Consider the following 26,840-nt stretch of genomic DNA (forward strand, 5'->3'; position numbering starts at 1 on the left):
TCTTGCAACGGATGAGAAATCTGTAGGATAATTCTGTGAACCGAAGAGTAAGCGGGGGTACTCCTGCCAAAACTTCGAGACTCATCGTATGTGTCGAATGCAAACACCCCATGGCTATACGCAAGCAACGATATTGTATTCTCTCCAGCTTGAGAATATGAATCCTGGCAGCTGATCGGAAGCAAAAACTGCCATATTCTAACACTGATAATATCGTTGTTTTATATAACTGAATGAGGTCTCCTGGATGGGCACCCCACCATGTTCCGGTTATTGTTTGGAGAAAATTGATTCTTTGCTGGCATTTCTGTTTCAAATACGCAATGTGTATTCCCCAGGTACATTTAGAGTCAAAATATACTCCAAGGTATTTGAAAAACATCGAGTGCTTGATCGTTTTGCCGGATAGGTGAAGCTGGAATTGGGCGGGTTCGTGCTTCCTAGAAAAAACGACCATTTCGGTTTTCTCCGTAGAGAATTCGATACCCAGCTTTAGAGCCCACGTGAACAGGTTGTTCAGGGTATCTTGCAAGGATTTTTGCAGAACGACGGGATTAGTACCCGTGATGGAAATAACTCTATCGTCTGCAAGTTGTCTCAACGTGCAATCTCTAGTTAGACAATCATCTATATCATTGACGTAAAAACTGTACAAGAGGGGGCTTAGGCAGGAGCCTTGTGGGAGGCCCATAAAACTGTAACGAGAAGATTTCAAGCTGCCATGATTGAAAAACATGTGCTTTTCTGAGAGTAAATTGTACAGGAAATTATTCAGAATTGGTGAAAGTCCACGATTATGAAGTTTCTCTGAGAGAATTTCCATGGAAACTGAATCAAATGCCCCTTTGATATCGAGAAAAACGGAAGCCATTTGTTCTTTGCGAGCAAATGCGATTTGGATTTCAGAAGATAGCAGCGCGAGACAATCGTTCGTCCCTTTACCTCGGCGGAAGCCAAACTGCGTATTTGACAGCAAATTGTTCGTTTCAACCCACTTGTCCAAACGAAGTAGAATCATTTTCTCTAACAATTTACGAATACAGGATAACATTGCAATCGGCCTATACGAATTGTGATCGCAAGCCGGCTTATTGGGTTTTCGTATGGCTATCACTCTCACTTGTCTCCAGTCATGCGGGACTATATTCAGCTCCAGAAACTTGTTGAACAAGTTCAGCAAACGATGTTTTGCCAAGTCGGGAAGATTCTTCAATAAGTTGAATTTAATCTTGTCCGACCCCGGAGCTGAATTGTTACATGAGAGAAGTGCAATTGAGAATTCTACCATCGAAAAATTCTCATAATCGCCTTGGAGCGGAATGTCGCGTACGACGTTTTGTGCAGGAACGGAATCGGGACAAACCTTTCTTGCAAATTTGAAAATCCAACGGTCAGAGTATTCCTCACTTTCATTTGTATGGTTCCGGCCACGCATTCTCCTAGCCGTATTCCAAAGAGTGCTCATAGCTGTCTCCCTTGACAAACCATTGACGAACTTCCGCCAATATCCACGCTTTTTTGCTTTAATCAAACCTTTTAGTTTGGCTTCTAGAGCTTGGTACTTTCGAAACCATTCCACTAATCCAGTTTTCCTGAATTTTTTGAAAGCGGATGATTTTTCAAGGTAGACCTTTGAACACTCCCTGTCCCACCAAAGTGATGGAGGACGACGTCGGAAAGTGGTAGCAGGAACACGTTTCTTTTGAGCTTGAAGTGCGCTTTCGTAAATCAAACTCGATATAAAGTTATACTCTTCGAGTGGAGGAAGTTCATGCATTGAAACAAGTGCTTCAGATATTATTTCTGCAAATTTTCTCCAGTCAATATTTTTCGTGAGATCATACGCAATATCGACTGACTCACGAGAACCTGATTCATTGGCGATCGATAAAATTATTGGCAGGTGATCACTACCGTGGGGATCTTGGATTACCTTCCACGTGCAATCCAGGGATAATGAAGAAGAGCAAAGTGATATGTCTAGCATACTTGCCCGTGCAGGAGGGTTGGCTATCCTAGTTGCTTCCCCTGTATTTAAAACTGTCATGTTGAAGTTGTCGCACAGATCATAAATCAACGTGGCACGGCTGTCATCATAGTGTGACCCCCATGCTGTTCCATGGGAGTTGAGGTCACCTAAGATTAGCCGCGGCTCCGGCAATGCCGCGATGATATCAAAAAACTGATGGCGGCCGACCATGGTTCTTGGAGGAATATATATCGAGGCAATGCAGAAGTCTTTGCCATTGATTTGTGTCTGGCAAGCGACAACTTCAATGCCTATCATCGATGGGAGAGTGACTCTATAGAAGGAGTGACATTTTTTGATCCCCAATAGTACGCCACCAAACGAGTCATTTCGATCGAGGCGAATAATGTTGAAATCGTGGAAATTCAGCTCGTCGGCTGAAGAAAGCCATGTTTCACAGAGGGAAAATACATCACAGTTAGAACTATGAACTAAAAAACTAGTTATGAACTAAAACGCTAGTTATTCCGGCTTATTTAACACATTAAGCCCTGATCGAGCTAGGGGACCAATGATGAACTTTTCGTCTGACTCACGTTGGTCCCTGCGGATCAATAGGAGACTTTTATAAAAAACATTTTCTAATTTTGTTGCTGACGTTTCCATTTCACACTCTCTAAACAAAAAGTCCACTGTAGGTGCGATGAAACCAGCTCAACGTATTAATCTTTGGATGCATTGGAAGATCTATTGAACAGTTCGTCAAATAAAAGTTTTTTTGTGGTTCATCCATTTAATAAAATCAACATGATCAAATTGTAATATTCAAATATATTGATATCGCGGGACATTTTCGTTTCTTTTGCCAAATGCGGGACGTTTCGCGGGACGTAATCTTACGCGGGACATTTTGTTGAAATGCGGGACGTCTGGTCAGTTTAGGTTAAAACAATAGTCATTCATTAAAAAAAATGCGTGTTAAGCATACTTAACAACTAAAATGACGCGACAAAAAATAAAGATCGGTTTTCAAGTACATGGTAAAAAAATAAAAACAAGAAAATTCATACCGTGAAAAGCTTCTGGGGTTAGTACTTGATCGTGTAACCTATGTTACGCATCACATCACGCACCCGGTTCGGCATTGATTCCACCAGCAAGCTTGGATTCTATCCCACAGTTGCTGCTTAATCTTCGACTTATCTTTTGCGCGCGACCCATTTTCCGTTGCCTGTAACTAGAATTCGAGAATTAAAACCTTACATACTTCTTGTTCACGTGATACATACTTACAAGGATACGAAAAACACAAAATACCACCGATAAACAATCAATTTCCTTCAGAAATCATTCGAACCAACAATCGATACAGTCGGAACGAGGAACTGGTACTTAATTTCGTCGCGTCATTTTAGTTGTTAAGTATGCTTAAAATGCATTCTTCATGGATGACTATCTGCAAATAAATTATTATAAATGGATTGAAGCACTGGATTGGACTATTCTATTTTTTTCAAAGTTTTGTCATCTTCTTTTTTTTTTGCTTGAGCAAGCAGTGGTCTTAATGTTCTGTCCGACACACTGTAGTCAAATGCTCGATGTATACTGATAGAAGGTTTCTTGCAACTGACTGTTCTGATTGATTGATTGATTGATTTTTTGTGTTATAGAGACTTTAAACTAAGAAGTTCATTCGCCTCTAGCTTTGAAAAAGGCCTATTAGAAGATCAACCAATAGAGGGTCCAGGGATTGAACCCCTGGTCGTTCGCTTAATAAGCGAACGCGCAACCGTTGAGGCTACGGAGACCCTCACTGTTTTGAACACTTCGTGTCCTATTTATATCATGGGTCCCATAGTCATTTAAATAGCATAATCAAACAGTTTGGATTGCGTCTGGAATATTCCCTATAACATAACACTAACACTATTTTTTTTGTGTTTAAGGATTTTTCACATAACACATATCGAAACCAGAGAGGCGTCTAATTTCATTTTTGAGTTATGATTTTTCAAAGTTAACCGATGGTTCGACAAATCAATTTTTTCCTCTTTTTTCCAATACAAAAGTTCATAACTTTTGATCTACTGGACCGATACAGATGATCGACACATAAAATTAAAGCCAATTAGATAGTCTTTTTTGAAAAATATTGGACTTGCGAAAAAAAATGGATTTTGATTTCGTAATTATTCATTGTTTTTAATAGCTTACATGGTTTCGTGCTCCCGTGGGCGATTGGTTGGCGTCACACATTATCATGCAGGGAGTTCGGGTTCGATTCCTGTTCTGGCCGGGGGATTTTTCGTCAAAGAAATTTCTTCCGACTTGCACTGTGCTCACGCGTATTTATGAGCTTGCAATTCCAGTATACATTCTAGGCGTGTTATCCGGCACAAGGCGCCTAGAAGTATATCCTAAGGTGGGCCAACTTGCTAAAACCACTCTTCAGCCATCTTGGAAGTCTACTGTGTTTTGTTTGTAAACAAAACACAATACGCTAGTGCCGAAGCTCGCTCGTGATCAGTCTGTCTCTTTCACGCTACAAGCAAATAATTCCCCTTCTGCTTTCTTCCGTACTGTTTTCATATACCGCTCCTCTAACCAACTTAGTGACGAAACGTATTACTAATAAAAATGACCCAAGTAATATCTACGCTGAGAAGGCAAAAGTTTCACTGGGAACGTTGGTGCCATCCAAGATGAAGAAGATGGTTTCGGGACCAAGGATGCTATATATTTTTTATATTTATTCTTGAAAGCTGAGTTTTTTTTACATAACATATCCAAAAATCAGAGATGTGTTATTTATTGTTTTTCAGTCATGAATTTCCAAAGTGAACATGTTTTCTGTCTTCGTTCAATATTTCTATGCGACTAGACTGGATGCATGTGACTAGAAATTGGCATTGGCAAATGTGTCAATTTGATATATCGATCATCTCAATCGGTCCAGTAATTCAAAAGTAATAAATTTTGGAATAAAGTCATTTTCGGAAAAAAATGATTTTTTGGACCATCGGTTAACTTTGAAAAATCATAACTCAAAATCGGAGTAAAGCTCCTCTCTGGTTTTGACATATGTTATATGAAAAATCCTCAGCTTTTCAGAAAAAAAATATGGCGCCCTCGGTTCCGAGACTATGAAAACAATAAAAAACGAATACAATCAATAATAATGAGAACATAATTCGAATTTTTTCGCAGGTGTAGTATTTTTTCAAAAAAAAACAGGAAGTGATTGGCTTTAATTCGATATGTCGATCATTTGAATCGGCCTAGTAGTTCAAAAGTTATGAAAAGTCATTTTTGAAAAAAAGAGGAAAAAGTAGATTTTTCAGACAACCCTAAAATGGAAATGATCACCCTACTGGAAAAATTAAAAAAAAATATGGGTCTAATGTTTTGCGATAAAGAACAAAACTACCACATTTTCACGCGAATCGGATAACCACTATATCGGTTTGGCATGGAGTGGCTGTATTCGTAAAAAATATTTCGATTGTGCTTGAAATGAGAATGTTAATATGCAAAGCAAGATACGAAAGCCTCGGGCAAAAGTTTGTGCTTTGATTCCTCAGACACGGTTGTATGTCGTTTGCAGACCTTCGAGCCTAATAACTCTGTAATTTTCCTGATTGGGTTCTTGAATTGGCTACTTGAGAAAAATCTGAACAAAGCTCGCTTAACAATGAACTTGATCGCTTTGTAAACTTTTTTTTAGAAATCACTTTTCGTTTCGTGCCAGGAAATTCAGCTGCGTAATTGCCTGTCCTGATTTCTGTGCGTATTATAACGGATGTATTTCGAATTCAATGGAAGATGTCAAACCAGGATATAACAGTCAGCTGAAAGATACCACATGCGTGTAATATGTTTCCGACATAGCTCTGGAATGGTGTATTTTTAAACACTATTCTAGCGTCGAAGCATTTCATTAAGCTCTAGCTGTTCGAAAGTTTATGATTATTAGTTCGTGATAAACTCGTGATGATTTATCCAACAATAAAATAGTCCACGTTGGCGAGAAGGTTCCGCAGAATAGCAGCAGAGTTCATGTCAATTGGCAATTTTATGTCTGGCATTTCGCAGAGCCTTGCGTTTCATTCTCAGATCATCAGGTTAGCTTCCCAGGCTAACTCTAATTTTCTCCAATCGCTTCAATCGGTCCAAACGCCCAAATTTGAGAATTTAAATAATTATTAACTCGTCTGCTTTGGCCTTCTCCGCGAGGCAAATACCCAATTGACTTTTAATCGATCCGATCCGTACGCTTAGCAGCCTGGTTCAATTTGACTCCCCTTCAATTCTTAATCCGCCAATTCGAATCTTGCTTTGCGGAGTTTCGTTCCCGGGACGGATATCGCATCCGAACCATCGCCAATCGTGCAGCCCTTCTGGCTAGAAAGCAATTCTCGAGGCTATAAAATATCCAATCTATAAAATTATAAATAAATAAAGCTCCGAACGTTTCGCAACGAACTGTGAAGTTTTCTTCCCGCGCTGGCGGTGCGGTGAATGTTTGGATAACAAATAATAAAAATCGTAAAAAGAAGCAGTTATTGGAGGTAGGCTTTGGGAGAAGGAAGAAAAAAAAGTAATGCCGAAAGTCGACCGTATGTTCATTGCCGAAGCGAATTGCCCAACTGCGAAGCGTTCTGGATAAGAGGGAAAAATGTGCGATAAGAATAGCAAATAAAAAAATACAGCAGCAGCAAGGATTTGTTTCCCTGCAATTGAAGATTTGGCCGGATTCGTTTACAATTTATTTCATTTTGTGATTGCCGGTTGTAAAGCCTGTCCGGGAACAGCCGATGGGATAGTCATTTTGGCATGTAATCATTCCGATAGCAAAAGATAGACGCTTGCGTAGGTATGAGTCAGAAAGGCTGAGGGCACAGGTAATGTTCCATAAATCGAAGGCATTCCTTGAGTAGTGTACAGAACTCCATTGGAATTTAGCTTCTTGAGGGGCCATATGGTGTTAACTGTGTTTCGAAAAATGGGATACGGCGATTTCCTGTCAATACGAAATCGGGCTGCGCCAATTTGCAGCTAACCGCCACCTCGAGCAACCCACGGTAAACCAGGCTAATCTCGCGTCAATCATCTGTCGTGGACCGCTCATTCGTATCAGCAGCCGGTTGACTGATGGCGACAGCGGAGTAATTTTATCCATCCCTGAGCAATAAATAAAACATAATAACTCATAATCATTAACGCTCGTTCACAGTTCGTGCACCGTCTTATTTTTTGTTCTGTATGTTTTCCTGAATTTGCAGGATTTTACAACGCCGCTACCTCACCTATGTGTTTCGATATGTTCACCCTCCCTCTCTCTATCTTTCAAACAGACCACAGACTGGCGGCGGCAGCTATTTTGCCTAATTTGAACGTTCGACTACGAAAATGCTGGACCGAAGTACTTTTTAATGAATGTGGCAGAGCGTAATTAGTGGCTGATGCCTACTCAACACTCTGCCGAAGGCTCCACGAACAATGGAATCGCTGCTACAGGATTGATGCATTTGGTGGGTAATACATACATTATGGAAGAAGCCAATTATCGAACAATCTGATGCCAGTGAAGTCATCTAGTGTCTAACCTCGTTGTAGAATAAAAACAGTCAAAGCAGAACCATTCCAAGCTCGGGGTTGTGTTGGGTGTTCGGGCTTAACAATCCGTAAAAACCCATTTCGCCCACGCAAGAATGTTATCCGACAAATAGCTCATATATATCGTCCGAAATGATATTCCTGCCATCATCGCCGGAAGTGGCAGTAATGAGAGTCCAAATGGTAATTGGAGAGGGTCGGAGAGAGCAATAAAGGCTTACGAAAGTGGGATGGGAAGGATGGTTAACAATCCCGGGCAATCAAAATGCCATTTTCGAAATGATTGCGAGTGGAAATTGAGGGATAATATATCGCATCACTTTATTGCAAACAGCTACTGTTTGTGAACTAATTACTACTCGTTTCGTGATGAAATGCATCAACAGAAAGGAATGAAACATAAATTAGAACTTGAAAAAAAAATTCACTTTTTGAATTTTGTTCTCAGTATAGACAAAACAAAAAGACGAGTTGTTCGTCTTCATATGTTTTTTTAAAACATACTTGGCTGATTTTTGTTTCCGTTAAATCGTCTCACGTACAGACAGACGAAATAAGAGATATTTCACTATTACTGAATTACCAATTATTGACATGTGAATCTGTCAATGGTTTTGAATTTTTCATTGATAATACTTGGAAATTTTGAAATGATCTTATAGCAACTGGACAGATCAGAATCATCATATTTGGGCCCAATAAATATACAAATGACTCTTTTTATAGAAATTGACGTTAAATATACTTAATTTTAAGCGTTCAACAATCTGTGAAAATATCTTGTTGAAATTTCAAGTGTTAGAGTTACAACGAAATATATTCAAGGTGGTCTTATAAGAAATTTGAAAGCAGAAGTTGGACAGAGTGAAGTGATTCTCAGATTTTCGTGAAAAGTGGTAATTTTGTTCTTTATCGCAAAACATTAGACCTGTATTTTTTTTTTTTTTTTCATTAGGGTGCCCATTCCTATTTTAGGGTGATCCAAAAATCAAACTTTTCCCCTTTTTTTCCAAAAATGACTTTTTTCAAAAATTCGTTACTTTTGATCTACGGGACGGATTAAAATGATCGACATTTCAAATTGAAGCCAATGATCTATTCTTTTTTTAAAAATATTACACTTAAAAAAACATTTTTCATGTTCCTATTTTCTGTTTCAAGGGTGTGGCACATCAAATTGCATCAAGGAAAAAACGCTGTAGAAATTTAATTTTTAGGAATTATATCTTCAACTTTCGCTTTAAAATCAGATAAGAGTGTATAGATCACGTTGGCCATGCTTCACTGTCAATTTTTCGTAAATTTGGAAAAATGTCGTCGAACGAAAAAGAGCGTCGTGAATTAATCCTGTGCACTCATTTCGAGAATCCGGAGTTGTCACATCGGGACATCGGTAAGATGCTGGGAATCATCCAAACCACGGTCAGCAGAGTACTAAAACGATACTTCGAGAACCTAACCATCGACCGAAAGGTGAAGAACGGCAAAAATGGATGCTCCGTCAGTGAAAAAGATCACAAGCGCGTAGTTAAGCAGTTTAGACGAGATCCGAGAAGTTCGGTCCGGGATGTCGCCAATAAGCTGAATTTGTCAAGTTCATTCGTCCAGCGGACCAAGCAGCGGGAGGGCCTGCGTACATACAATGTTCAGAAGGCTCCTAACCGCGACGAAAGGCAAAACATGGTGGGGAAGACGCGAGCCCAGAAGCTGTACACCGAAGCCGCATTGCTTGGTAATGGACGACGAAACCTACGTCAAAGCGGACTTTCGTCAGCTGCCGGACCTGTTGTTCTGCTCCGCAGAGGACAAATTCAGCGTTCCGGAGGAGATTCGCATACAGAAACTATCCAAGTTTGCCAAAAAGTACATGGTGTGGCAAGCGATCTGCTCTTGCGGAAAGCGGAGCGCCCCCTTCGTGATGACCGGCACGGTAAACGGGCAGTTTTACCTTAAGGAGTGCCTACAGAAGCGCTTACTACCACTATTGAAGCAGCACGAAGGCCCGACCATCTTCTGGCCGGATCTCGCTTCGTGCCACTATTCAAAGGACGTGTTGGAGTTGTACGAAGCCAACGGGGTCACCTTCGTGCCAAAGGAAATGAACCCGCCCAACGCGCCGGAGCTTCGCCCAATAGAGAGATATTGGGCGATTATGAAGCAGGCCCTCCGGAAGAACCCAAAAGTTGTCAAATCGGAGGCGGACTTCAAGAGAAAATGGATTTCTGTTCAAAAAAAAACTACAAACTGACGTTGTACAGAACCTTATGGACGGGGTAAAGAGGAAGGTACGAGCATACGGGCTTGGGCTCGAAGTATGAATAAAAAGTAAATGCTAAAAGTTGTTTAATAGTTTTTATTTTACTGTCTAAAATTTTCAAAAGGATCGGTCTACTGGGCGAATTTCTACAGCGTTTTTTCCGTGATGCAATTTGATGTGACACACCTTTTATTAAGCTATAGCAACCATCTAACCTTTGAAAAATCATAACTCAAAAACGAAAAAAAACGCCCCTCTCATTTTTGGATATGTTATTTAAAAAACCTCAGCTTTCAATAAAAGTATAACAAAACGTAGCGCTCTTGGTCTCGAAACCATGTAAGCTATAAAAAACAAATACAATCAATAATTCTGAAAAGAAAATTCATTATTTTGCTAAAATATTTTAAACCTAATTATGTAGTTTTTTTTACTCGCCTCTCTCAAAGGTTGGTGCATGAAAATTAAATTCGTTTTAAAGAACTTATGTTATTCCTACTGCTCATTCAGATAACGTTGTTTTCTCCTAAGTCTTGATTTGAAATTTGGTTCTTTGCTGCACAACCTCATGGAATGGGGCATTAGTTACAGCTTAACTTATAGATGCAGCTCTGCAGAACTGCAGAACATGCAGAACTTTTCAAATCTAAAACTGTCCGTTCGCAATAAACCGTACTTAAAATAATTAATTTAGATTTAAAGAAACATGAAGCATGACACCATCCGTGCAGCGTTTCCTTTTTTAAGATTTTATTTCGATTCAACTTTTCGATAGCACCAAACATCTTGAATTTCTCAGTTGCAATAGTTTCCCACTCTTCCGCTGTGCTCCGCTCTTCAAATTCCCAAGAGTGATCATCCAATGTCGTACCCAAAACCATCACCGTCAACCCAAGTGGTTCTTGTGTCGAGTGTTCGCTATTTACATACATCCCACACAGAACCCAGTTCAGCCGAATAAATGTAATTACATTTTCAGACATCCTCGAGCGCGTTGTACAGCCTTCAAAGTAGGTACTTTGGTAAAGTCACATTTTTGTGGTGTTAATTCACCATGGGGCTTCAAGGAGGTTGTATCGTAAACGCTAGTTCACAGGATATGAGCCAGACACCGTTTGCCATTTGGGGGCCACTACTATCTTGCCGTACCGCCACCAAATGTTGGAATCGTGCTCATGTTCAACATACACTCCGGGAGCTCATAAATGACACAAATCACGAAAATCTTGTCCCGGTTGGAAAGGAAGGGGGAGAAAATCTTCCACAACGGCAAGCAGCACCAGGATCGATGTTGCGCCGGGTCAGAGCATAACGCTAAGCTGGCATCAAGTGTTTCCATTAAATTTTAAATAATTAGTACACGTTTTGAACCATTTACATCCTCATCCTCGTGCTCAGCATGATACCGACGGATGATCGTTCAGAAAGGGAAAAAAATGAACTGAAAAAAAAGAACATGATGAGCCGTCGACGGTGTGTGGGGTGTTGTTTTGTACAATTGCATACGGCTTATGCTTATGCTGACTGACGGATCTTTGGCCGCTTTGGAGAACAGTGAGAAGGAGAGAAAACAGCTGTGGCTCACTTCTAAGAAAGCGACAAGTCATGTGAGTTGATTTGAGCATTAATTGACTTTGTCCGGATTTGGATTGGTAAAACAGCAAATCAGGAAAAGTCGTCTTTATCAGAATTCTTTCATTCCAAAACCCTCAAGCCCTATTTGTCGCCTTGAAGTCCTATTTGTTGCTCAGTCGAAGATTCATATTATGACGTTACTAGCTGACCCGGCAAACGTTGTTCTGCCATAAAAATTAATTCTAGTGAATATGTTGATTGCTAAATGAAAAAAAAACTGATGTATTGTAAGTGTGTTTAAATCTTTTAACGATCTTATGTTTGACATACCAAGGTATAGGGTTTTCCATTTCGGGCTTCCGAAAGTATACAGCCCTGCGCTGACAACCGTTTGACATAGCTGTCATCCAAAGCGTCATATCGTTAGTTGAATGTCTGCCATTTTACAATATGGATCGTTTTAGCATCGCACAACGTGTTAATTTTGTTAAATTATACTATAAAAATGATGAAAAACCGGCAGATGTTTTTCGAGCATTTCGGACGGATTTTGGTCGTCATGGACGGCCTACATAGAACACAATCGCTAATGTAGTGCGTAAATTCGAACAAACTGGATCCGTAGCGGATATTGTGAAACCTGTGCATCATCGTAATGTGCGTTCGGCCGAAAATATTGCTACTGTTGCTGCCAGTGTGGAGGATGACCCAAATGTTTCGATTCCACGGCGTGCTCAGCAATAGGGCTTGTCAAACACATTATCGTGGCGAATTTTGCATTTGGACTTGCACCTACATCCATATAAAGTCCAACTGGTACAAAAATTAGAGCGTGGTGATCATGGAATGCGTCGGGCATACGTCGATTGGGTGAACGAACAACAGCAGCAAAATGCTGAATTTTCGCATCAAATTTTCTTCAGCGATGAGGCACATTTCGAGCTCGGTGGCTATGTGAACACCCAAAATTTCCGTATATGGGGCACAGAAAATCCACACGTGATTATTGAGAGGCCATTGCATCCGCCAAAAGTCACTGTTTGGTGCGCATTATGGTCTGGTGGAGTCATCGGGCCGTATTTCTTTGAAAATGAGGACGGCGAGACGGTAACTGTGAATGGTGAGCGCTATGGCCGCATGTTAACCGATTTTTTTTTTTGCCACAAATTGAAGATATGGATATGGATGACATGTGGTTTCAGCAGGACGGCGCCACGTGCCACACAACACGACCGAATATGGCCATATTGCGAACGAAACTTGAGGGACGCATAATTTCGCGTTTTGGTGATGCCAATTGGCCGTCCAGATCATGCGATTTGAACCCGCTAGCCTTTTTTTTGTGGGGTTATGCGAAAGACCGTGTCTATGCTAACTCTCCGCAAACTCTTGAACATTTGAAAGACAACATTCGTGAAGTTATGACCGAGATACCGCCCCATATGTGCCGAAAAGGCATCGAAAATTACCTGTTCCGGATCAAGGTGTGCGAGGAAGCCCTAGGTGGACATTTGAATGATGTTGTGTTTCACACATAATGGCATAAACCAAACTTTAATTTGAAATAAAAGTTTCATCGAAATTCGAATTGTAAGTGTGTTTTATTTCAATTCACTTTCGGAATTTAAAGTTGGAAAACCCTGTATGGAGCTCCAAGTCGATGGCCACCGACAAAAATTTAAAAATCTCAAGCCGTTCCTTTTGTTAATTCGACGTATTTCATCAACGAATCTGACATGTTTGTTCTTTCGAACGTTAAGTGTAAAGTGAAAATAGAAACATATTTTTGTCGTAAAGTAGACAAATTAAATAAACAAAATTTTCATCGAACTACAGAACTGAACGTTAATATGAGCATTGAATGTTTTGTTCAGTTATGGCGAATATGGCACTGAACCAATTTTCATTTATAATTATTGTTTTGAAAGTGTGTTTATTGCACACAAAAATTCATAACAATTTTCGCTTCACAGAAATGGAACACGAAGCTCAATGATGTCTTTATCGCATCGCGTTTCAAGGTTGGTGGACTTAAAGATTTAAGTAGAACGCATGACAGAATGCGATATTGCAATCGATTCGGGTAATTTTGACTCGATCGAATTTCATCAGATCGAAGTTCATCAGTAGACGTATCTGGAATGTTTTAGGAGATCACACTATCGATTTTCTCAGGGCGTATTTTGTCGGCTACCCAAATTAAAAATGAGCATACCTCATAATCCTCGCTTTTGCCATCCAACCGAATACATCCAGCGAGGTGTGGAACCGAATTCGTGGAAAGGGTGTGTTTTATTTTTTAAGAAAAGAAAGTGCCCAAACCACGCGGGGCGCTTCGTCAGTCTTCATTTCATTTATGTTTTGTTCGAACACACGGTCATGAAAATGCATGCGTTTATACCTGACAAAAGCAAAGGCTGTGTTGGCGTTGCTCCTGATAGCGTCTCGCAAGTGAGTGTATTTTTCCTCACACCATTTTTGATTGTCTAGAATCGCAATCGTTCGCTCTCTTCTTCTCTGTCGTTCGCAAGTAATTCTACGTTGAGATGGTGAACGTTAGGAACGTTAGTACTATTGAAGAAGAACATGGAGAGCGTCGCTTGAACGGTGTGTGTCAACGATGAACTCCAGATTATTGTTTCTTCTTCGAATCACAATTTCTCGCGTCGCTGTGCAGTTGTCTACCATGATCCCACCAATGTTTTCAACAGCATACACATTTAATGTATACACGTGTTCTCCAGCCGGTGTTTCTTGATGACATTAACGTGATTGTTACTTTGCGATTCGAGCATTTATGATTTGAAGAATTTCAATAATTCATTATGTTTTCCAGCTCGCCGGCAATTTGCATGGCTTTGGCCTAATTGAAGTTATTAGCACATGAGTGAATGAAAGTTTGATGAAGCGAGTGTAGCGCCATCTGTCATTTAGTAACGTAAAAAAATTCGTTCTCTCTGAAAAACTGTTCTCGATTAGCTGGATATTGTATATACCAAAGTACAAAAATCGTGATTGAAAATAAGTGATGGGGGTGAACTTTTGAGGTTGTATGTATTATTATGCCAAATTTAAGGGAAATAATACAAAAAACGTTATTTTGATTTTTTCTGAATAGGGCCACCCTAATGGGTATTAAACATTCGGTAATCGGTGCCCTAGCGGTATCACGTATAGTTTACGTCCTATTCTCATGCCTACCAAGTTTTTTGTGCATAATTTCATCAAAATCGGTCGAGCTGTTTCGGAGGAGTTCGACCACGAACATCGAGATTTTTTTATATATAGATTATGGCCTCAACGAAAAAAAAAGCCAAATTTTCATTTATTTGCAATGAAATGCTGGGATAATAATCGAGTCAAAAATTTCATTTTCATTTTGACTAATAATAGATTTCCGAATTTCTGGAGTCACACATTTCCTAATATTTGACAACAGTGGAACTGCGAAAATAATATACAGAATGAGAAATGCTTAGTAATGTGTGATCCATTTCCTGCACTGTTCCAGTTCCGTTCAATTGTGGCTGTGGCGGGGGTGGCTGTTTCGCAACATGCCTGTCATTGTTGAGTCATATTACATTATGTTTCCAAAATAACTCAGCATCCGTTCTGAAATGTCCAATGCACTCCGCAGCCAGCGAGGTGCTGTGTCATTATATTTAACTGCCAATACTCCGTTTCTGTTTCTATTTCGAAAAGGATTTCTTGTCACAAACACTTTGGTCATGGTTTTTAAGACAAGTCACAATCCGTTTTCGGCTTCCAGTTATCTCCACAATATAATCATTATAGTAATATAATCATCAAATTATAGAAAAGTGCTTTTTACGTCCGATATCGAAAATCAACGACATCCTCTAAACAACTCCGTTGTTTATAATGAGGGGGATGTTGCATAGGTATACCGTTTTGAACGGGACAGTACCGTTTTTTCGATCTTTTTGATTGTCCTGTCTGTTTATTAATCTGTACCATATTTTGGGTACGAAGATTTGTCATTATTCCAATATTTTTTGATGTAGGATATACTGGGGTGTAAAATCAAAGTTTCGAAAACGAAAGCGATACGCCGGAGACCGAGCGTTAATAGCTTCTAAACAACTGAACGAAATGATATGATAAACACTTCATTCGAAAGATAAAATGTCTACGCGTTATATACTTGTTACTTTTTCATCCAAAAACTTGATTCAATAGCCTTAAAATTGCTTCCAAAACAGGCTATTGAAATCAACAATCGGTATATAAGCGAGCGCCGCTCGTAAACCCACTCACTCATTCCACTCCGACCGTCGACAGAGACGGACGTGTTTGGAGCTCTATTCATTACCTGATTTTTAAAAGCTATTTATTTCTCTTTTCAGATTGTTTACCTGCGATTCATCAACCACCTGTCTGCCCTTGAGGACTACAATAATGGGGAAAACCCGGTCAACCGACCCAGGCATACCACATGGCACCAACAAACGACATCGATCGGACACCGGCAAGGAGCCAATATTAGAAAGAAACCGCTATGCTTTATTGGATGGCCATATCGAGGAGGAACCAACTACCGAGAAAGTGAATGTTGAGGAAAAGGCGAAAGTACCACCTTATTTCACAACATCGAAAGACATAGGAACTTTGAGGTCTGAACTGCTGGCGCTGAAATTGCAGCCAGTTTTTAAAATATGCAGCATCGAGATTAAAATCACTAGTCCCAAGCTGGAGCAATATAAAATAATTGGATCATACCTGGAATCAAAAAAATCATGAGTTTTACACTCACGATACGCCGTCTGAAAAACCATTTAAGGTGGTGTTGCGAGGTCTTCCTGCTATTGAATTGGAGGATATTAAAAAAGATCTGGAACAATCATACAATATTCATCCGTTGGCTGTATATCGGATGACTCGGCATAAAACACCAGACAATGGGTATTCCAATGTTTTGTACCTGATCCACTTCCAGAAAGGATCAGCCACCATAACACGCCTGAGAGAAATCAGTGAGATCTTCAACATCTCGGTAAAATGGGACCGATTCAAACCTCAACATAGGGATGTAACGCAATGTTCGAATTGCCTTGGTTTCGGACACGGAACAAGAAATTGTCATATGGAAACTTGTTGTGGCAAGTCTGCTGCTGACCACCTAACAAGCACTTGCAGCCTTCCAGAGGAAAAACCTCGCAAGTGCGTTAACTGTGGCGAAAGTCACCAAGCCACCAGCCGTAGCTGTATAAAACGAGCGGATTTTAAACGTATCCGGAAGCAAGCTACTGAGAAAACACAGAATAGGAATAAGGTTCCAGAACTTACTGACAAAGAGTTCCCTCCAATGGTTTCTCGTACGATTCCTGTTCTTCCTCCTCTTCAACTCCCTACAGGTCGCCCCCAAATGGCCTCTTCTAGCGAAAAGCCAAAAAAGGAGCAACCGAGCTATATTAAGGTTGCAGCTAATGGTTCACCACCTACACCAAAACCTTCACCTCATTCCTCTGCTACTGAGGATCTTTATAGCATGCAAAAACTAGCAACCCTGTTTCTTGAACTAGATCGACAGACTAGAAGTTGTCGCAACCAACAGGAACAAGTACAAGTCATGCTACATTTTTATTATAACCATGGATCGGTCATCTCGCAGGCTAATTAATTGGAATGCCTGCTCTCTCAAGAGTAAGGTCATCGAATTCACTGACTTATTAGTGACAAACAGCATCGACGTAGCTATCATCACCGAGACGCATCTTAAACCGGATATTAACCTTCGGGTTCCGAATTATCGTCTGTTGAGAATGGATCGTACTGGTTCTGGTGAAGGAGGTGTTGCCTTAGCCATCAGAAATAACGTCAGATATCGACTTTTGCCGTGCCTGAAACATCATCGAAGCAATAGGGGCGGAAATCACAACATCGATTGGGCCTATTATCGTGATTGCGGTCTACTATCCCAAACAGACGTCAATCAGGGATGGCTCGGCGTTGCTTCTTAAAAACGATATCATCAAGCTAACACGAAGGCAGTCGAAATACGTCATCGGCGGGGACATTAATGCTCGACATCAGTCCTGGGGAAACCAAAGGAGGAATCAAAATGGAGTGACTCTAAATGATGATCTACAGTGTGAGCACTACAGGATTCTTAGTCCAGCGACCCCCACTCGCATTTCTCGTTCTGGAGTACATTCCATAATTGATTTCTTCATTACCATCATGGATCGCCACATCGGTGATCCTATTGCCCTTAAGTTGAGTTCGGATCACTTCCCAGTGATGGTTGAATTGGGAGTGAATGTCGCAGTCAGGAGGCCACAATGTAGACGGGACTATCATCGTGCGAATTGGGTGGAATTCCAGCAGCTTATTGACAACAACATTGATCCCGATCAGCCTCTTGAATCTCCAGAAGATATCGAAGCAACAGTCAGCTCTATTCAAACTGCAGTTATTGAGGCTCGCCAAAACCACATCCCGGAAACGATTCAGGTGAGTGACTCTGTTCAAATTGATTCCATTACTAAACATTTCATTAGGCTTCGGAACCTCTATCGAAGGCAGTACCAACGTACTGGTATTCGAGAGAGGAAACGACAGTATAATCAGTTAACCAAGGTTATCCAGATCAGAATGATTGATCTCCGTAACAAAAAATTCGCAAAAGATATTAGTAAACTTCCGAACAACTCCAAGCCATTTTGGAGGCTCGCTAAAATTCTCAAGACCAACTCTAATCCTATTCCTCCTCTTCTTCAACCTGAAAATTCAGAACGATTGATAACTGCTGCCGAAAAGGCTAATGCAATTGGCAACCATTTTGCTAGTTCACACAATCTTGGCCAGAACATTACAAGTCCATTTGAAGCTACGGTGAATGATACCGTAAGGGCTATTGGCAATATTCACTCTGCACCTCAAGAGAATGAATTCATCTCGACTGAAGAGGTTATCTCGGTTATACGCTCGTTGAAGAATATGAAGGCCCCCGGCTTCGATGGCATATTTAACATTGAGTTGAAACATCTTAGTAACAACTTATATGAAATTATGACTTCTGTCTTCAACAGATGTCTATCACTTGGCTACTTCCCCTCGAGTTGGAAGTTGGCAAAAGTGATCCCGATACTAAAACCCGGAAAAGATCCTTCTTCTTCAAAGAGCTATCGACCAATTAGCCTTCTCCCAGCATTTTCGAAAGTATTCGAAAACATTATATTAACGCGCATTCTTGCTTTCCTTTTGGGACTTAGCCTAAGGGTGGGTTTAGACCAGTGATATATTCATGTGAAGAAATATGATGAGATTTATAGAAATCGCATCAACCGTTTACACTAGCGTGAACTTCTATAATGAATATATTCATATTTTCGGTGAATTTATTCACCTAAAGTAGAACTACATCCAACTTTAGTGATTTCTCACCAGTGAGAAATTCACAAGCGTTTACATATGCTGAATTTATTCAAGTTATATATACCTCGAATAAGTGTGTCATATTTATTCTCACTCGTTTACACCTATTTTCACGTGAATAAATCCATCTATAGCTATAGATCTCCCTAATGTAAACCCGCCATAAGAGGCAATGAAGGTATGAGAAGACAACAATTATCGAATTTAAAGAACCGATTATGTACAGTCTGTTTATTGCCCCAAAAAATGATCTGTGCAAAGTTTCAGCTCAATCGCACATGATTTAGGGGTGTCTCAAAGCACTCAGAGTTTTGATTTTTTGATCCTCGAAAATCTTTCAACGGGGGAGTAAAGGAAATTTAGAAAATCGAAATTTTTTTTTCGATGCCAAATGACATAAAAATGCATAAAACGTCGAGATCTGGTGTTATCACGAAAACAAAATTTTTGACCGAAAATCGACTTTTTGGGACTCAGCCTGAGTGGCCAAAAAATCAAAATTTTGAGCGCTTCGAGGCACCCCTAAATTACGTCCGACAAAGCTGAAACTTTGCACAGATCATTTTTTTTTGGACCAATACATCCATTGCCACCCTAGTGTCCATATTGCGGGGGAACTTCACACGTGCTCTCAGCTTGTGAAACTTAAAAGAGTCGTTGGAAGAAAGGTTCAACAACAACAACCACATAATGTTTTCGCCACGTTGACAGTTGACGAAATAGAACGTTATCCATCGTTCCGTTCGGTCTGAGATTTCTGACGGAGTATTATTTAGTTTTTCATTTTTTATGAATGGTTTAGTTTCTGGCTATTGAAAATCAACCACGGTCATATACTCATGCATAAGGTTTCAGCAAGAAACTTTATCTGAGACGAGCTAAATTTCGTCGCTTTGTATTGTCGGGAACACATCCTAGCATACGATGTGTGTCAAATGTCATCGCAACGTGAGTGAAACAATAAATTGCGATAAACAAAACCATCGCTATTGCCATCCACCAGCTGCGTTCCATACTTTCTTCCAAGTTAGCACAATGCTTGTGAAAAAAAAAGAAACATAATTGATATCAAATATCCTTCGGCAATAATTTTGAAGCTATGCACACTCTGGTTTTCGTCCCTCCCCCGGTGGTAAGCTTTTGTATATTGGCACGCAGCAGTGTCAACAACAGCCTGCCCAGAATTGTTTAAAGTGAACACAGAAAAACCGACACCCTTTGTCAGCCTCCAGATGTGATCCTGGGCGAAGGGTGTTCCAGTGTGAGCTTGGTTTTTGTTCTGAAAAACGTCCCCTCCGTTGACACCGAAGAACACCGTGTTCGTGTGAGAAAGCCATACCAGGGTTCCAGGGAGTAATGCGCTCTTCGAGGAAGCGTAGAAAGCGGATAATAAAACAGAGTTACATAAATAAATATTTTATGGTAGATTGGGAACAAATAAAACAAAATCTACATAATTTACCTCCATACACACACACTTGTGCTCGCCACCCCGGGGGTATATACTATGGGACGGATCGGAGTATGTCACCGGCGAAGTCAGATCTTCAAGAAGGAAGCTGCTTCGTCTCGTTTAGATCTCAGCTTTCCCGGTATTTCGTGTCTTCCAATTCCCCCCTGCTGCCGGCGTGCTCACTCATCAGCAAACTCTCTAAGTGATGCCATTCAAAGCAATGGGACTTGTTTTTCCAGCGAATTGTTTACAAAGTTCACATTTTGTATTTACTCGAGATCCCAAAGTGTTTGCGTCGGTGTGTGCGCATTTGCGTTCACTGCTCTCGTCCCTCGACCCTCGCCAGTATAAGGTTGCAGTCGACTGAACCTGAGTCCGTTGGCTTGTTGTTGTTATCTGATGAGTGAATGGAAAACCAATTTGGTGCTGATCCGGTGAAAAGTGCCAATTCTGGGTATGGTGAGAGGGTCGTTGAGCGGCAATGGTGTACACAGAATAGAGTCCGAGCCCACTTGCATGTTGTTTTTTTTCGGTTTCATCTGTTTCTTTTGAAAAATATTCTGCGGAAGACCGCAGTTGTTTTCAAATAAACTGTCGGCTGCATCTTGGTTTGATTACAGAATAACTCAGCGAATTAAGAATAACATCACAATGTTTTTCTAATACAGCTCGGACTCGATTATATACAGACTCGATTATATGTGATTCGGTTATATACAATTTTGGACTCGATTATATACAGTTTGGAATTTTTTTTACGTTTCAAATATGGCTTATTTTAAGAAAAAATGTAACCTTTCAACGTTAAGATGAAGTTTAGGTGGCTATTACAAGTACAATGGGGTAAAAATCGTGATTTTTGTAGAAATCGTCTTCCGTAGCGTACTTTTTAATGTAGAGCCAGTTTGAGACAACAGAGTCCGAAACAAAAAAAAAGTTCTATAACTCTGTCATTGTTGAAATTCGAGCATATGCAAAGGAGGATTTTTTTCATCAAATATGATCGTCTATCACCTCCTGAGATGATAATCTGGATAAATTTATTTTTTTCATGTGAGAAAGGTGTTTTCTGACTTTAAGGGGATGGATCAATATGAAAATTCCTCTTTTATTTTCACAAAACGAAAAATACATGCAAAAAAAAAACAAATAAAAAAATGTTTTTTTGACTCGATTATATACAGGATTCGATTATATACAGTAAAAAGAAATCAAAAACTGTATATATTCAAGTCCGCGCTGTATTCATAAAAAAATTACGTGACCAATTGTCACGGTCTGCATGTTGTTTGAATGTATTCTTTCAAATTTATAAGCTTACAAGACCTGAGGAGACTAGAGAACTACACTCGATAAAAAAAGATAGGAGAACAGAGTGCGAAATCGGAAATTTAAAGTGATTTTTGACAAGCTGTAACTTCGTGCAAAATCAACGCATATCGATGGGATGCACATCATTTTGAACCTACATCTTTCAGGTATTAGAATATTTTACGTACAACATTTTTATCTTATTGTGTGTAGCTGTAGCGGGTAACAATATCGGGAAGAAATGAGAAATCGATTTCAAGATTATTCTGGGCTAACACAATTTTTTGCTAACCAACTCAACAGCAAATCCAATTTACTTTATTAACCAGCTTTCATTTGGTTCCAACAACGTTCCTGTAGGACCTTCCCACACAGAGATATTCCAGTTTGAATGAAAAATTACCCTTTCGTCTTTGATGACGAATAATTCGATAAACAACCAGCGCGCCGTAAATCGAAAGCCAGTTTTGAAAATTTATTAAATTCTGCACAAGGATAATTTGTTCCTTTGACGAAACAAAAATATATTCAAATTTATTGCATCGATTTCAAAAAACTGCCAAAAACAGGATTTCTTTTTTCAGGTCTATAGGTCTTTACAAAATCCACTGTAATTCTTGAAATATCACAGTAAGTTGTAATGTTTGCAGGCAAGTTTTTAGCCTAGTGTATTCCCTAAACACCTGAGAACGTTTCGTATTGATACGTTCAGCCTTTTTTTTCTAGCGGATTTTTCTAAGTTTGGAGTAAATTAGAGGAGCATTTTATCGCAAATCGTATCAGAAGTACAAAATCCTACGTGACTCTCAGAACAAACGATTCGTAACTTTCACTTTCATGCGTTTGTGGGTTCAAATATTATAAGGGGTGATGATATTCACACATATTTCCACACATACACGCACTCTTCACCCACAAACTCATAAAGATGAAACTTAAAAACGAAAAAAAAAGCATCTCTGATATCGAGATATATTATGTAAAAAAATCCCCAGCTTTCAAGAAAAAAATATAAAAAATATAGCGCCCTCTAGGTCAAAACCATGAAAACAATAAAAAACGATTACAATCAATGATAACAAAAATAAAATCCATTTAATTAGTAAGTTCAATATTCTTTGATAAATGGCTAGCTCATTGTCTTCAATTTGATATGTCGATCATCTAAATTGAGTGGTTCAAAAGTTATGAATTTTTGAAAAAAAATCATTTTTGGGAAAGAGTGGAAAATATGGATTTTTCGGACCACCCTAAAATGGAAATGGATACCCTAATAAAAAAATCGGGTCTAATGTTTTGCGATAAAGAACAAAATTACAACTTTTGACAAAAATTTGTATATACAGCCATTTCTTGCCAAACCGATGTAGTGGTTCTCCGATATTCGCGGAAAGTGGCAGTTTTGTTCTATATCGTAAATATCAGACTCGTATTTTTTCATTTTTTCATTAGGGTGACCATATCCATTTTAGGGTGGTCCGAAAAATATGTTTTTCCACTTTTTCTCAAAAATGACTTTTTTCAAAAATTCATAATACCACCGAACCAATTTAGATGATCGACATTCAAATTGAAGCCATATCAGAGATATCAGAGATGCAATTTTTTCGTTTTTGAGATATGATTTTCAAAGTTAACCGATGGTTCGGAAAAACATTTTCATCTAAATCGGTTCAGTAGTTCAGCTTTCAAGAAAAAATATAAAAATATATAGCGCCCTCTAGTCCAAAACCATGAAAACAATAAAAAACGATTACAATCAATAATTACGAAACTAAAATCCATTTTTTCTGCAAGTTCAAGATTTTTCGGACCACCCTAAAATGGAAATGGGCACCCTAAAGAAAAAATAAAAAATTGCGGGTCTAATGTTTTGCGATAAAGAACAAAATTACCACTTTTGGCGAAAATCTAAGAACCACTATATCGGTATCGTTCAATCTAATAAAGTCAGATTTTTTGAAATCCATTTTAATTTTAGCAAAACTAGAATAATTTAGAATTTCTTTTGGAATGAAATCAAACTCTCGCTCATCCCAAACAACGAACGGTAGACCGTCTGCATAGGCTACAATTTTATAAAATTTGTTACCCAACAGAATTCAAGTCATTCTGTTGTACAAACTTCCAATTAGTGGCTCGACGTAGAGCGAAAATTAAATTATGGATATCGGGCAGCCATGCCTTACTGATCGCCAGTAGAATTGTGAAGCAATTCGAAAATATTGAAATGAAATTTATGAAATTAATGAAATTAATCAATGAAATTAAAAAGCATTGAATGAAAATGAAATCTTAAATTTTCATGGCGGTATATTTTTGAAATCAAGAGAGATGAAACTCTTCATTTCAAAAGTATTACAATTTCGGAAATATATTTACTGTACTTATCGGAATTTACTTCGCAAGGAAATGTGTTGTTGATAACTATTTCCGCATATACTTATACACGAAACCACTATTTTCTACTATGAATACAAACGACACAAAACCGAGCTCTCCTTTGGCGGATTACTATTTGGGAGCTTGCTTGCAAAAAAATTTGAGTACATTTGAACAAAAATATGAAAAACATGTCGAAAATATACAACCTAATGTTTCCAGTGCTTTGTCAGATACAAAACAAACATTCAGGATAAAATGTGTTTAAAATAAAATTGTTAGCAATAAAAATAAAAACATAAAAACTAAAAGAGCCTATTGTAATTAAAAGTAACTAGTTTTTGAGAAGAAATCATAATTCTCGCTACCTAAAACAACATTTTATATTCAAATTATTACTTATTATTATTAAACATATTGTAAAGGGCGAACACGAAATTATTGTTATGCCAATTTTCTTATAATGTTTATAATCCAACCAAAATTTTAGGGTAGTTTTATACATATATTTACTTCAAAAATCAAAAGAAAAGTTAATCGATGGAGCCTTGAGTGTAAAATTGAACGCATTTTCGCTTGATGTCCTCCATCAAAGTCTTTACAGTGTCATCCGGTACCAGTTTCTCAGTTTTTTTTTTCATTTTCTTAACATGTCCTTCTCGTCTTTGACTGTCTTCTTGCTCTTCCGAAGTTCCCGCTTCATTATTGCCCAGTACTGCTCCACCGGGCGCAGCCCCGGACAGTTTTGCGGGTTCATGTCCTTTGGAACAATATGGACAGAATTGGCCTCATACCACTCCATGACACTTTTAGAATAGTGGTATGGTGCCAAATCTGGCCAAAATAGCGGAGCTTCGTCGTGCTGCTGCAAGAACGGTAAAAGGCGCTTCTCGAGGCACTCAGATTTGTAGATCTCGCTATTTACTGTGCCCTTTGTCACGAAAGGCTAACTCCTCAGTCCGCTAGAGCAGATGGCCTGCCAAACGAGATATTTGGAGGCGAACTTCGACATTTTCTTCTTCTTAAATTTGTCGTCCACATCGAACTTGCTCTTGCCGGTGAAAAACTCCAACCCCGGAATTTGCTTAAAATCGGCTTTTATATACGTTCCGTCGTCCATCACACAGCAGCCATATTTTGTCAGCATTTTCTCGTAGAGCTTCCGTGTTTTAGCCGTCCATTGTTGCCGCTCATCGCGGTTTGGGAAGTTCTGTACCTTGTATGTATGTAGTCCAGCTCTCTTCTTTGCATTCTGGACGTAGCTCTGCGACATGCCGATCTTTTTAGCCAATTCACGACTTGAGACGTTGGGATTAGCTTCAATCATCCGCTTCACCTTTCCCTCCGTCTTTTTGTTCTCCGGTCCCGGTTTTCTTCCAGCTCATTTGCCGTTGTCCAACGTCAACCGCTCCTGGAACCGCTTCAACACTCTGGAGACGGTTGAATGGTGAATGTTCAACATTTTTCCCAACTGCCGGTGCGACAGGTCAGGAAATTCCAGGTGTTTGGAAAGAATTTGTTCTCTCGACCCGCGTTGGTTCACCTCCATTTTCGTTGAATCGAAAAACACGACTTCGAGTTTGACAGCATGTAGACAATACACATCAACGAGAAAGTGTGCAAAATTTGGTTGATTTTTACCCAATGGTAAAAAAGTTATACCCTGTTGAATGTGTCGCAATAATTTCGTGTTCGCCCTTTATTGGTAGAAAGGGGCAGTGAGAAGTTTGGCCACCCCTGCTATAGCGGATATAGCATCAGATTTTTCATTTATAACGAGAGACTGACTAACATCCATCAGCATGGACCAATTGGATCAGGATCATGGATCAAATGTTGAAACAGTGGAACTTGTAAGTGTTTAAGACGCAGATGAAGGTTTAAGACGCAGATGAAGGACAAATTCTCAGACCTGGATTCTTGCCTTTAGGTATTTTGCACATTGTTCTCAGATATTCTTTAGATGCATTTTATCGTGACATCGAGACGGCGCTACGAATTTCACTGACGCTTCAATTACAGTGGCATCGTGCGAACTTAAATTGATTGAACATTATATGCGTTCTAAAATAAGCCAAGGCCGCTTCAATGGCTTGGCAATTCATACGAACGAGAAAGGATTGCTAAGACTTTGATTTTGATGCAATTTTGAACCATTTTGCTTCAGTTAAAGCACGCAAGGCAAAGATTCAGCTAGAGAATAAGCGAAGCTAGTAATGATAATTCTAGCCTTACGCCTTACGAATAAACTGCTCAATGCGAATATTGGATATAAGTGAGTAGTTTTCCTCATATTTATAAAATATCACAATCTCAAAACTAGAAGAAAAAAAACCGAAAAAAGTGCTCCTTTTTGGGGCACCATTTTCATTGTTTGCCGGGGGCGCTGTCTACCCTCACTACGCCGCTGACTACCATACAAATGAAACACAAATTTCTGCATAACTCGAGAATTAATCAAGCAAATGAAACCAAATTTGGCATATGGAGGTTTTAGGGTGCAATAAATGTTTCTATAATGGTTAGACACTCCATCCTCCTCTCTAAGGGGAAGGTGCCATACAATTGAAACACAAATTTCTGCATAACTCGAGACTTAATCAAGCAAATGAATCGAAATTTGGCATGTGGAGATTTTGGGGTGCAATAAATGATTCTATGGTGGTTCGATACCTGCCATACAAATGAAATACAATTTCTGCATAACTCGAGAATTAATCAAGCAAATGAAACCAAATTAGGCATATGGAGGTTTTAGGGTTAGACACTCCACCCCCCTCTCTAAGGGGGAGGTGCCATACAAACGAAACACTTGCTAAACAACTCGAAAACTAAACAAACAAATGGAATCAAACTTAGCATCTAGATGTTTGAGGGAT

General features: G+C 39.4%; 1 pseudogene; it reads right to left on the reverse strand.

The window, feature by feature from the left end:
- LOC129763130 (replication factor C subunit 3-like) overlaps positions 1-26,840 on the reverse strand; it is a 68,021-nt pseudogene that overhangs the window by 13,472 nt on the left and 27,709 nt on the right.

The sequence above is a fragment of the Toxorhynchites rutilus genome, chromosome 1, assembly GCF_029784135.1.
Source record: "Toxorhynchites rutilus septentrionalis strain SRP chromosome 1, ASM2978413v1, whole genome shotgun sequence".
Taxonomy (NCBI): Eukaryota; Metazoa; Arthropoda; class Insecta; order Diptera; family Culicidae; genus Toxorhynchites; species Toxorhynchites rutilus.